Source organism: Dicentrarchus labrax, unplaced genomic scaffold (assembly GCF_905237075.1).
Source record: "Dicentrarchus labrax unplaced genomic scaffold, dlabrax2021, whole genome shotgun sequence".
Lineage (NCBI taxonomy): Eukaryota > Metazoa > Chordata > Actinopteri > Moronidae > Dicentrarchus > Dicentrarchus labrax.
In genome coordinates this window covers 17,365,983-17,380,540 of record NW_026136712.1, presented here as the reverse complement: position 1 = coordinate 17,380,540, position 14,558 = coordinate 17,365,983, and the positions used below count along the sequence as shown (strand labels likewise).

The following is a 14,558-nucleotide window of genomic DNA, read 5'->3' as shown; positions in this document are numbered from 1 at the left end:
TGTGTAATAAACCACCACAATGTACTATTGTGAAGGTGTATGTGTGTGTATGGTTCCTGTTTCATTGTGTGTCTATCTCTACCTGCACATTAGCCCTGCCCAAATTAACCTTGGTGACAAGGTACACTCTGGTGGCTTTTCCATCGAGCCAGAGTCTCCAGAAGAAAAAAACAAACCACAGAGTCACTGTTTCTTAACCGGACAGCAAATCTTTTAGGAATGGCGCTCCTAACCTCCAGGATTACTGCTTGGCTGTTTGTGGTCTCAGTTACTGTTGTTCTTTTAATTATATCATGGGGATATTTATCAGAAAGCATCAGGTAAGTTGTGTTTGTAGTATGTTGGAAGATTTATTTAGCCTGTTAAAACAATTTCTATTGCTAATTCTGTTCATGTTTTTAAGAGAAATGTGTATAAAACTGTATTTTAAAGACACTTAAACTTGTATCTTCCTAATATATAACACATAATACATATTATATATTGAATCTATTACTCTTTTGTCAAACTTTCAACTCAGCCGGACTGCTGTCTCAGGGAAAATTCAGATACAGAGGTGAAGGCAGTTTGTTTGAGTACTGGGATATAATAAAACTCAACTTCACCTCCTCCTGTGTTCACCACATCACATAAACCAAAAACTGCTGATGCCACAAAAACAGTCACGGTGACAAAGCTAAAACCCGACCGTATCACAGCCACCACGAGTGCCCCCGTGGTCGAGACTCCCCATGCCCATCCTCTCCAGAAATTCCTTCAAGAGGCTTCCTCAGTGGGATTTTGAGGAGGTTTATAACCAGGATGCCCCACCCAGACAGACAGTAAGCAAGTTAGGACAAGATAAGACAGATATGGATGTGTTAACTTTTGTGGGAGTGGGTAATCACAGCTGGTGTCTGCACAGCCATCTTCAGCTGTGTATCTTTGGTGTGACCTGCTTGGATTTTCTGTTTGGTTTCCACTTTAAATGCTTTCACAAACCTATCGCCTATCAATGAGTAATCTCCTCAACCTGTTTGGCTTTTCTATCAACTGAGTTTCAATTAAATGTAGCCAGATAAACACATTCACATTTTATATGTTTTGTTTCATTAATATTTAATTAATTCATATTTAATTCTCAGACGTGTGCCCAGTCTCTGCGCAAATCTGAGGATCCGAGCTTCAAGAAGGCTTTTCTCCCCAACATACGTCTGTATCTGCACAAAGACAATTTCAACATGAGCGAGTGGAACCGACTTTCACATTTTAACAACCCGTTTGGTTTCATGGGATTCAAATACGACGGGTGCGCATTAGTGTGTGTGTGTGTGTGTGAGAGAGACAAAGTGTACCAAGACTGTATTTCACAATCCTCTGTGTATGTAACTGATCAGATAATAGGTATTTTTATCCATTTTATTTCTTCCTGAAATTGTTAAACTGCTGATCTCATTGTTTTGGCAACATAACGCTGACTGACTTCTGTTTTTTCCTTCAAATTTGTCAAAATGTTTTGCTTTTCTAGGTCTGAACATTTTAACATCTTTTAGCTCATTGTTTTGGTTTTTAGGAACTTTTAAACTGTTTACTGATGCAGAATTTTAGGTGAAAGTTAAGATCTCACAAAATATACCGTAAAACTTCTAATAGAAGCAGAGTCCCAGATAGATGCAGGTCTCCTTTAGAGGCCTGGTCTGGATTTTAAAAACTGACTGGATGTATAAAACCAAAGGAAACGCAAAATACGACCTAAAATTCAAGTTAGTCGTTAAATTTGATAAACAAAACTCAGGGAAGGCAATATGATAATATTTCCATCTGTACTGAGCAAAGAAAGGAATTAAAGGCCTGTCCCCAATTAAAGGCAGGGTGAGTTTAGTGATTTAGCCCGGGTTATTATTAGAAGTTTTACGGGTATAATCATGTAATAAATGCATTATTATGGTTTAAACTTCATACTGGTTGTCATTGTTAACATAAAAATAATGATTACAGTTGTAAAAGCTCCTGTTGTGAACTGATGGTGCATCTCGTGTGTGTGTTTTGCATGTTTTTGTTAGTTTTTGTTTTGTTTTGCAGAGGTGATACCTGCAGTGAAGTTGATCCCGAAACCGAACGAGCCGCTGCTGCTTCCAAAGCCCGGCAGTGGCGGCTGCGTGCGCTGTGCCGTGGTGGGCACCGGGGGGATCCTCAACGGCTCTAAAAAGGGGAAAGAAGTCGATTCTCATGATTATGTTTTCCGGTAAGAAAACTTGTTGATTTTGTTTGTTCGGCCCCTCCCGGCGGCGTATAAGGCTTCCAAACACTGTGACGCGTAATCATTAGTCTCCATTAGTATTTAGTGATATGAGGATCCCATTATTCCTCTTATACATCCTGCCCGCCAACAACCCCAAAGCCTCTCGTCCAGTTTTAGCTTATCTTTGTCACATGACTGGAGAACAAATACTGTGTCAATGCGCTGAACCACGAGAGTCCTGCTGATCTCCATCACTGATGCATGTCCAATTGTGTGGATTTTGAGAGAGTCGATGCGGCAGAGTTGAGTTTGTTGAATAGGACAATGGCTGCAAGTTTTTGACTGTGTGAAGCCCTAGGAGAAGTTAGTTAAAATACGTAGCACCAAATCGGCAAAAAATTATCAACTAAATTCTAAATTCATGAAACACGTGGGCACAGATCTTCAGACGGTTGAAAACGTGCCACAGGGGCTTTGCCACAGTTCATGAAGTTGCTGCCACGGCTCACATAAACAACTAACCTTACCTTACTTCACCTTGAGCTATTTGGCACTGCATACTGGCAAAGGAGCTTGTTAACATATTACACGGTTGTTGGGCGGTGAATCCTTTCTGTTGATTTGCCAGTAATGTGCCAGAGGAGCCTGGCGCTGTGTTAGCACCATGCAATAATAAACAAGATGTCAAGAATCAGATATTTTATTGTCTTCTCTCGTGGCCTCATTCCAGAGAAACCTGTTCGCTGTGCCGAACCCTTATTATATATATAAATGTACAAGCTTCACTCGCTTACCTTTACCACCAAATCCAGATCACACTTTTGTTTGTTCATACATGTCAATCAATCAATCAGACTTGTGAAAATGTGTTTAACATATCGATAAATTCATTTAAAAATCCCCAGAAACAATTAATGAGCCTGAACAGTCATGTTAGCGGTTGTATTAGATAAAAATGCTAACGCTAGCGTGGCGACAACCTCTCTGAACAAGCTGATCTGAATGCTCCTCTTGGTTTAGACCGTCATAGCACGCTGTAATAATTATAATATATATATATTATAATTCATCCTGTACATAACGTATGCTAAGTGCTCATACGGAGCTGTCCATGAAATACAAACAGTCGGATACAGCTATGCATATATGCTCAGGCTCTCCTTTGTACACATAGTGAACACCCAGTCAATAGACGTATATGTCTGTTTGCATTCTGACTTAGTTGCTGTGTTTGACAATAATCTGTTATTGCGTGTTGACAGCTGCTGATAATCGTAGTTAGTCTGAATTCAGTTTAATTTAGTTAAAAAGGCGTTTTATTGACTGGAAACGAAAAAATCTACGCAGACCTCGTATGTTTGATCATAATCTTGATTCAGAGCCTTTGTGGGTATCAAAGAAATGTATTAATTATAATTATCTGATGAAAGTCCAACCACATGTCGACATATCTAGTGTGCTTCATCTTTACCTTTATTTTAATCTGTATATTTATACTCGTACTATTCTGGTTTGTCTGTTTCCCTCAAGGGTTTAACACATTGTTATATTATATCTTATCTTAATCTTACATTTGTATGTGTTTGCACGGCAGGATGAACGGCGCCATCATTAAAGGCTACGAGGAAGACGTGGGAAACAAAACGTCAGTGTACGTCCACACGGCCCACTCCATCACCATGTCGCAGTATCTGCTGAAGAAGTACGGATACACATCTATCCCCAATGATGAGGTACCCTGAATCTGAATGACGTTAGATGAACGAGGGTTTAAACCAGAACAATATCACACTGTCTTCTTCTTCCTGTTGGCAGGGTATAAAACACGTGTTAATTCCTGAGGGGATGAGGGATTTCTTTTGGCTCGAGGGTCTCCTCAAAGGAGAAAGGGTCACAGCTGGCCCGTATCATAACAAACGGTGAATATGAACTCTCACACACACAGTCTAATATCTGATGCAAATGGGAGAGCAGGTGTGAGTTTATAGAGGTTACATGTAATTCACAGGAAACTCTGTAAGACACAAAACTCCCTTTTAAAAAATCCAAAAGTAAAACTCATCTTTGTTATAAACATAACAAGCAACACTTTTAATTTGGCTTTTAAATTAGAATAAGATTTTTGTTTGCATTTAAACACACAATATGTAATTACTGCTGCACATTGAAACAATAACAAGAAGTGAAGTGGCGTTGGGATCATGGGAGTTGTTGTTTTTACCAGGAGCTGAATTATTATTATTTTCCTCCTCTCCAAATTAAACAGATGCTGTGATTAAAGCCAGTAAAAAACCCTGAATAAAGCAGTTCCACCTTGAAACCAGTGTTCAGAGGGGCTGTAAGACAAGCTGCTGCTAATGTTAGCTCATCTTGTTTCTCTGATAACTTCCAGATAAGATAAAGAGTTAAAAACAACCAAGATCTAAACAGTTCATTGTAAAAAAGTGATTAAAACTGGATAAAAGTACAGAACTTAGGTGTTCATTGACATTTTTACGTGGAAATGTTAAATATTATGTCCTTAAATTATACATTTAAAAACACATTTCAAACATAATAATCCTTTTTGTAAGGAAGCACAGAAAACGAGTTGATACATATTCTTTTTACTTTAAAAATAAAGTTTTAAAGTCTTCAGACTCTCTAAGCGTCCACTGACACACGTTAAGACTCAATAAAGTTGATCATTCACAGTCAGATAAACAAATCAGAGATACTGCGCTCATCCTCCACCCACATCTAATATACTTAATAATAACAAAAGTGGATCGTGTGCTGTCACTGAGTTAATTTGAGGTAAAGTCTGTATTCAATTCCCCAGCTCTTGTATTAACTTGTATATACAAACTAAGCCTGCTTTTCATCATGCCATCCTGCAAACGTCCACTTCTAACTCTGCCTTTTTAATCCGTCCTACAGGCCACGGACGTACTACGGCGGGCAGTACAATGAGACTCGCTTTTATGTTCTGCACCAGGATTTCCTCAGATATGTGCGGAACAGGTGAATACCCTCTCATAACCCCACACAGACTGTTTGTTTTTTACAATAATAGTATTCTCAGACCAAAAGTGCTAAATATTAAGCAGAAAGCAAAAATAAAAACAAGTGATAATATAAGACTTAAGAGTTGACAAAGTATCTCAGATTAAAAGCAAATTCTTACGTCATTTACGACCTTTAATGAGTCTGTATATGTGTTTTTGACTTTGTTCTTTGCCCCAAGCTTCTTAAAGTCTCGTAATCTGAATGCAACATTCTGGGCGATAGTCAGACCAACCAACGGGCGTTCACTGTCTTCTTGGCTCTGCACACCTGTGACGTCGTAAGTTAATGTTACTTAAACTTGTTACTAAAAATTTAAACATCCCTGTTTAAACCTGTTCAGGAGGAGAGTGAATAAATAGGGTGCGGAGGGTGAGTGTGAGTTTAAGACAAAAGGCAGGACATGGAAAGAGTGACAGGGTCTGGCAACGTTATTAAGAATGTTCTTTATTGCCCTGACTCTGCAGTTTGACTCAAAGTTATTGACATTAAAGTATTCAATGAGTTTATTGTGTTATTGAAGTGTATAGTATACAATAAAGGATATAGTTCAACATTCAGGGAGATGTGCAGGGAGTTTGAAGCATTGACAGTATATATAAGCAGTTTACTAACAAGTTTATGGTCTCAATCGCTAGTTTCACATCTTCTTCCAAACATTATGATGTTGATTTAAGTTAAGTTTAAGTTATGATCCGCTTTAGAGTAAAATAGACGATAAAGTTGCGTATGCTTTTGGGGCGGGGCTACGTATTGATTGACAGGTCACTCTCAGTGAGTTCGTCCAGCTCAGCGCACAAAACTCAGATCAAACTGATAGATTCTGTGACTGTGTTGACTATTTCTGACTTAAAATCGTTTCAGAAACATGTTTTAGTTTACTGTTTAGCTGTAATAAGATTGTTTCCGACTGTGGACGAGGTCAAAACTGCGCAGCCAATGAGCGTAGAGCAACTCGCAGTACGTGACCTCCGCTGGCTCGCGCTGGCTCCGTTTTACTGTCCAAAACACAAGGCTTCAAAACGGAGCTCCACAAACCAATGGGTGACGTCACGATAGGTTCACACTTCGGTTCGAAGGTGATTAACTTAGCTTAGCATAAAAACTGGAAACAGCTCCTGTAAAGCTCACTAATAAATGTTTTATCTGGTTTGTTTAATCTGTTTCAAAAACAAAATTTTTCGGTCATTTCTTAAAAAGACCCAAAAAAACCCTCGAAATGTTGACGTGATAATAACGTGTTAATTAGTGAGCTTTACTGAGGCTTTACGCTAATGATAAGCTAACTGTCTGCTGGCTGTAGCTACGAATTGGACAGACAGACGTGAGATTGGTGTTGATCTTCTCATCTAACTCTGTTTTCTCGTCTTCAGGTGGACTTGTATGGATTCATGACCGAGGACTACAATAAGTACTCTAACTACTATGTTGAAAAGACGAAAACACACGTCGTTTTCTACGCCAACCACGACTACACGCTGGAGAAGAACCTGTGGTCAAAACTACATAAAAGCAAAATAGTTAAGTTGTACCAAAGAACGGACGCAGAAGCACAGACAGAAAGCCGAAGCAACACTGATGAACTGAGAATGGCATCGAGAACTTAGGTCAGTTAATTCAATTAAACTAAACACAATTATTAATATAAAAACAACACGGAGCCGTATATCGGACGGTTCGGACCTAAAATATCAGATTTCACAGCTTTTCTGACAGATTGCGATGCTTGTTACATGTTTTTTTTTTTTTGCGGTAAGAAAGTGAAAATTGCAACAAAAAAAAAGTTACTATTCTTTCAAAAAAATCTTTAAAAATTCGAAGGCGATGTAGTTTGGTGATGTACGGCTCAACTTTTTGTGCGTGGGAACTGCTTTGACTGGTGAAACCCACTGGAAACTACTATGATTGGTCAAATGTTATATATTTTTTACAATGTTTTAAATGTTTTATTAATTCTAATTTTATGAAGGTAGGATTTATGGAAGGACTGTTTCATTAGACTGCCATTAGTTTAGGCTGAAAAAAACGAAGCAGAAAAACCTACCGGAAGTACACATTTTATCTATTAATGTGAGGGAGGTTACATCGGATCTGTGTGAAGTGACTGTGAATGTTTTAATTTAACCATGGGAGAAAAGTCCAGGTAGAAACAGTGAATTAAATGTTTGCTACATCAGAACATTAAACACATTGATGGACACGGGGCTATTGTTTATTTCTTTAGGTCAAAGTTAAATTATATGATAATACAAATATATATATGGAAGTGTAGGATAATTTATTGCATTTGGTGTGTGTTTTATCTTCTGGGAATGATGCAAAACATTAATATATAATCATGATGTAATGTGTGTGTGTTTTTTATTGTGATTTGGGGTTAGGGCTACGAATGGTTCCTCCTCCTCTGTTATTACAAAACTTACGTACTTCATCGTGTGGTCGGACGTGAATGCATGAGGTATGCAGGCGTTACAAACCAGAAACGTGTGAACGTTTGCGTGTGAACGTTTGTTTAAAGGACGGGAACCGACCATCCCCCCGCTGCATAATAAGCACTTTAAGTTCACAGTTCTGTACTTTGACTTATGTAAGATTTTTTAACTTTATAATGGAATATATGTTTGTATTTAAATAAAGGATCTTGAATACTTCTTCCAGTGTCCATCAATACAGGTTTAATCTCCTCCATCCAAACTGTGTACATATTAACACATATTAGTCTTTATTTATTAATTAAATACAGTGTCTTATGGGTTATATTTTGTTGCTTTATCCAGTATACAGACACATATTCAGCTGCTGTAACTTCACAGAGGAGAACTGCCAGTTTCTATTCTGTTTTTGCTTTTTTTTCTGTTTCCTATCTCTGACACAGTGGAGATACTAAATTTATATTATCTTTCTAGAGTCAAATAACACTTTTAATTTGATTAAATCTAACTCTGGCTGGAGAATTTGCGCCCTCCGTAGTTCCTCATACTCGCGGCACAGCCCTGCTTTCATTCCCACGTCGTGTAATACGGACACGAGTGGTCTTCAGTTATAGTTATATTGTGGCTAGCCACTTAATCCTACACGTTCGTCCTTTAAAAGAGATATTCAAAGTGAAATGTGAAGGATTTGCTTTTAAAGGTAGAAATAATTTCCAAATATTAAAAGTAAGACTCAAACTAAGCCTGTGAGCTACAATATATATATATATATATATATATATATATATATATATATATATATATTGGTCCTAATTACTTGTTGTCACATTATTATAAAGTCAGGAAACTTTTGTAAGGATCCTGTAGGGCTCAGTAATACGTCTTTATCAGTGGTCACATTCTGATCAGTTTTATTAGATCTTTTAAACTGCAGCAGTAAAAAAAAAAAAAAGAAACCACACTCATATACCGGACTTGTGTAAATGTGTGGACTTTAGCATAGAAACAGGAACTAGAACAGACACGGCCTCCCAGGTGAGTCACATATTTTAATGTGCTGATGCACCCTCGAGATTTAACCCTTGTATCAACAAAGACAAAAATATTGGGCACAAGAAGGAGGAAATGTACAAATGCCTTCTTCCCAACAACAGGTCACTGTGATTCATCTGCTAAAACCAGTTATGCGAAGTGGTTCCTTCCATGACTATGACCACAGAACTGAATAGAGTCATTATGCAAAGATGAAAACATGGCAAGGCTGGTTGTTACGCCCCCTTAGGCTGGCGATAAGACCCAGGGTTGGGCCTGCTGGAGTTTGACGAGAAACATGACCCACATCTGTTAACAGTTTCTGCAAATACACACACGTCAACAAACAGTTGATCGATTTTTTAGTTCAGAATGCTGAATTTAAGACATTTTAAGGCTAAAAGTCTTAAAATTCTGACTTTAATTAACTTAAAACATTCAGTTAGTTATAGGATGAAAACACCGACACCCTAAAAACAACTTTACAGCTGAGTTACGACTGAAGATTAAAAACATATATGAAAATGAGTTTATAATTTAACAGATCAAATACTTTCTTTGCGTTTGTAAAAGAGAAATTTTAGTTCATAATATTTATTTATTTTTTATTTAAGCTCATAAAAAATTTCAGGGTCACTTTCTGTCGTCAGGTTTTAGTTTCAGATGCATTTAAAGAACCAAAGAGGGAAACAAATGAACAATGAACCTTTGATCAAATGAAATAAAGGAGACAGGAAAACCGGAAACCAGCCACCCCACTGTATTATATCACTCTATTTATTATTTTAAACCATAAACATCTGAGCTTTTATCCACCTCATAACATCAAAATACCTCCTTCAGGCTGATTTATTATACTAGTGCACTCCCTGTAGGAAGTATGTATTGCTATAGAAAAGTGTGAGGTTAAGTAGATTTTTCATGGATGGCCAAATGAGGTTGTGTTTGAAGGTGGGACGTCAGGGACATTTAGTACATATTATTTAGTCGTTACAGGACCAAACAACAGTAACGTAGTAACTGTAACTGTCTTTGGAAACTTATATGAGGAAAAAAAAATACCACAGCTGTATGTGGAGAAGCATCTGTCCTCCTGATATTATTATGTAATAATTGTGTAATTTAGAGTGAAAAATGGGTAACACTTTATAATGAGTACACACTATTAAGCATTAGTTAAGCATGAATAAATACTGAAATCATAATTTATAACGCATGAATACACATTAGTATGTAGTTTATAAACACAGTTAAAAATGTTTTATTCATCATTGATAAGCACATTAGTTATGGATTAGTAAATACTGAATTCATCATTTATAAAGCCTGATTCTGCTGTAAATAGTCATTACTATGTGATTATAAAGTGTCCGCAGGGGTTAGATTGACGGGGGAGACAACTGGGAAACACTTTCAACACGGGCTCTGCAGTGATTGGCTCTGGTGCGCACGTGGCTACGGTGGCTATGGTTGACAATGCTAGCGGAATTCGTGAATAATTTATGAAACAATTTATTAACGGTATCTTTGTAGTCCAAACAAAGTCGACGTTGCACACCCTTAAACCACACAGCAGCCATGTTGAAACTCTCAGGTCAGTCTGATCCTGATCTGCAGAGATATTTGAGCCACACACACACACACACACACACACACACACACACACACACACACACACACACACACACACAGACAGACAGAGATTTCTTGCTTTATAGATAGATAATGTCCAAGGTGAGCGAGTTCGTCTTTAGAGGGTTAAAGTGACGAGAGATAAAAGGTGTGGTCGGGGTAATTTGAACTAAATATAATTACTTAAATTAGCAAGATTTCTTTGTTTGTTTTATACAGTTAATGGTAGAAGTGTAGAGCCAGTCCTGACCCAACCCTAAGAAAAAATCTGCTATGGAGGAGCCTCCAACTTTACCTGTAAACGCCCGTAAACTATTTAGATATACAGAGCAGAATGAGGCGTAAACAAACAATATTTATTTATTTAATATAGAATATTAACATTGTAGAAAATAATAAAAACTGAGCTCTGCTGCCTTGTTATTAGTCCTCACAATATTATATAATTAGGTTTGTCTATACAATGTTAACATAAGTCTTTATAAGTTTTAAGTTTCCAAATATCATTTATACATTTTCAAACATAAAATGCTATTTATGCAATGACCTGACTGGATACTTGATGGTGAGTATTTACTGAGAGATGTGGATCCATATTGCCCAGTTAATCAACATTTAAATTCAAAATAAACATTAACTTGTAAAAAGATGATGTCTGTAAGGAGCCATTATGCCCACATATTGGACTGGACTGCTGCCCGGTGACATTACGCTCTGGAAGTCACAGACAGACAGACTACAAACTGTTTGTTTACTGACATCAAACTTGGAGAGAACGACTGATGGTTTCCTCTTTTGCCGAAGCACGGTCCGTTGACCTTTTCCATCAGACTTGTAAAACCTGTCACCTGCTTTTGCAGGGCCAGCTTGCGGCAGTGAACATATAGTCTGGTTTTGTGCGCCACCACAGCTTTAATCACATGCAAAACTTTAAAATATAGCCCAGTAGACGGAAGTAAGAGAAGATTTCTTTTTTATATAATGAGGACACAGTTGATCACTTTGTTGTTGCAGGAAGTTCAAAGATCAGCTTACATCAGAGAAGCTCTTACCACATGAGCACAGTTAATCACTCTCCTTTATATTGTACGTCACTGTATCATTCATAGTCACACTACTATGGAGGCAGTTGCTCAATATTGTTTTCCATTGATCATATCTAGGAGTGTCTACAACGTCTCAATGTTATCTTAACATCTCTTCCCAACAAAGATTAAAGGAGTTGCGTGTGCTATAATTGAACATTTGTAAGAGCATACTTCACCTGCTTCCGGTTCAAAAGCAAAAAAAATGTGATGTGTAAGTATGCAGGTTCCAACCAGTAGAGGGCGGTTTAAATATGTGAAATTCAAATACTTTGGCACTAAAATGTCCAGATTTGGAGCTGAATCAAGTAAATATTAATAAACAGAGGTTTATAACATGACTTTGGTTCCTTGAATGTAGCCCCACTGTGAGGATGAAATGTTATCTTATTTTGAAGGGTGAAATATCTCAACAAATATTGGACTGGAATATGATAAAGAAATCACTGATGATGACTCCTGTGTGAGTCAGTGTGTGTGTGTGTGTGTGTGTGTGTGTCACAAACACACACACACACACACACTGGACCTGAATAGAATATAATGTACTTTATTAATCCTCGAAGGGAAATTCAGGAGGGATAAATAGAAGGGAAATGTGAAGAGGCGTGGAATATGTGCTGTAACATATTCATATAGTCATATATTAATACTGTTTAATAAGAGGAACCATCAAAATATTTGCTAAAACTAACTGAAGGTGGCTCATTTTAGCTGAAATGCATGGCTCAGTTTACCTCAGTACATTAAGGTAAATTGAGCCACCCAAAAAATTATTAAAATTATTATTATTATTATTATTATTATTTCTGATGAATGCTATCACAACATGCATTATACCCAATTTTTTATAGCTGTACATCTGTTTTTTATTGATTTATCAACCTTATAATGTTCAAGTAAGATTTGTCTTCCACGCCACTCACCTCACAGTTCTCCTCAGCAGTCTGGAAGTGAGGCTTTGCCCCGCCCACCAGAGCAACCATAGACCAATTAAATCCATTGTTTTGAATCAAATACAGTTGTAGCAACAATTTGAAATTATTTGCAGCCGTTGGCTATTAGAATTTAAAGAGCTAGGAGGCTCAAACCTTAAATGGCTCAATTTAGCTGATATCACCTACTTCTCCTCATTAAATTAATTATTGCTGCATCTTGATGGATATCTTTCAGTGCATTCACTACCAGCAAATAAAAACACAATGTTATGAACTCAGGTAGATTCTGCACTTCTGGATGAGCAACAGTGTGAGTGATGTAGAAATGTAGATTTTGAAGAGATTTCCCTGAAAGTTGTTTACAGTTTTTTCCAATTGCTAACACACTATAATGACATGCATAGCACAATCATTTAAACTGACACACAAAACTCTTCTCAAGTCTCAAACTCTAAACACATTTTCCGCTTTACACACATTTTGCAATTGTTACGACCCGGCTCGTTTTGGAGAGCAGTAACGTACAATTGGGATTGGAAATGAGATGGAATGCGACAATTGACAGGTTCAGGTTCAAATCAGATAAGGAGAGTGCACTTGCACAAGGAAATATCACAAAAAGAGGCTTTACAGGTGCTGACAAATAACTAGTACACAAAATGAAGTTGACTGAATGACACTAAAGAACAAAAAGAGATCAGCACCCATAAGCTTACAAACTAGTGAACAACAAACGAACTAGCAGTTATTCTGCAACTTAAGAAGTCTAAAACAAAAGAGTGTCCAACTCTTGTTACACTAAACAAACTAAACAAGTCACAAAGATTACAAAAGCACTGGCTGAACCAACTCAGACAACAGCCAGGCAATACTAAGAAATACAAACACCCTAAACTAACACAACAGTACGCGACCAACATCACAGCAAACTGATCACTGGTTCACAGCCACACTGAGCTGTGGACACACAAGCTATTTAACTGCAGCTGGGGTTGATTGAAGACGCCTGATTGGTAGCTTCGCCACAATCACAGCCATGAAACACCACAATGAATACACACTAAAGGACAGCCAGCGGCGGCAGTAACACGATTCAAAATGACACTTTTTAAATGCACTGAACACCATAAGACAACAATCTGACAAAAAGTCCCATGTTTGTCATTTCATAACACTGACCTTCAAAATGACACTACATGAGCTGATTGGCCAATATATGTGCCAGCTCAATGATTCATTGTTACCGCCTCAATCAGGAATCAGGAAATAAGCACTATAAAAAGACCAGAGGTTATGTTTCAGTTAACTGTTTTTTGTGAACATATTTCTGTTCACTCCAATGTAAATGTATCTGCTGTGCATATGTTGCACTGACCTGTTTGGTGAAAAATAAAAATATAAATGTTTCAACAGCGTGTGTGTGTGTGTGTCTGCAAATATTTCTTAAAGATGAGAGTGCTTTTCATTGTTCCCAACAGTGTGTAATTGGTTAGACAACAATCTGGTAATATGAATGAAGTGTGTGCCATTTGGTGCAAAAAGTTTGATTTTGATAATGCTATATGTAGTTTTGGTTGCAGTGCTTCATTTTGCAGGATATATGAGGTATTTTTACAGTTTGAGTGTTTGGTTTTATGAATTGTGTTTAGTATTTTTATAAAGCCAGCCTAGTTTGCAAAATTGTGTTTTAAGAATCGGAAAAAACTGTAAACAAACTGCACCACCTGCTGACGCATCAGAGCCACGGCTGAATGATTGTGTCTGTAAAGAGTCTTTGACACAAGAATGAGTAAAAACACTTAAATAACAGTGGATGGAAGTTCAATCCAAAATAATCTGCAGAATGTATAAAATGTTTTAATGTTTCCTGGTTCAGACCTTTGAAAATAACAAGAATGAATGAAGTGAAACAAAATTGTTCAGTCTGATTATCTGGTTAATAACAATTTGTGCTTTAATAAAGTATCTTTTAATTCTGTTACTTATATAATGTATGTTCTGTATTGTATACAACATATTGTATTGTGAAAAAACAGGAGGGAGTAGTTAGGCAACTTTTTTGTTTGTTTTGTTTATTTATTTAATCAAAACAAAACACATCAAGTAACATTTCTGTTTCCTAGTTGAGGGTTAGGCTCCTTTTTATTGTCTCTTTTTTTATCTTTTATCTTCA

The 14,558-nt window shown here is 37.2% G+C and overlaps 1 long non-coding RNA gene across 2 annotated transcripts in view; it reads right to left on the bottom strand.

Moving 5' to 3' along the window:
* LOC127373878 (uncharacterized) overlaps positions 1 to 14,558 on the bottom strand; it is a 38,028-nt gene that overhangs the window by 20,461 nt on the left and 3,009 nt on the right. For both annotated transcript variants that reach the window (XR_007886945.1, XR_007886946.1), the window contains exon 2: positions 2,071 to 2,181. This is a non-coding gene — a long non-coding RNA (uncharacterized LOC127373878). The remainder of the gene's footprint in view (positions 1 to 2,070; positions 2,182 to 14,558) is intronic.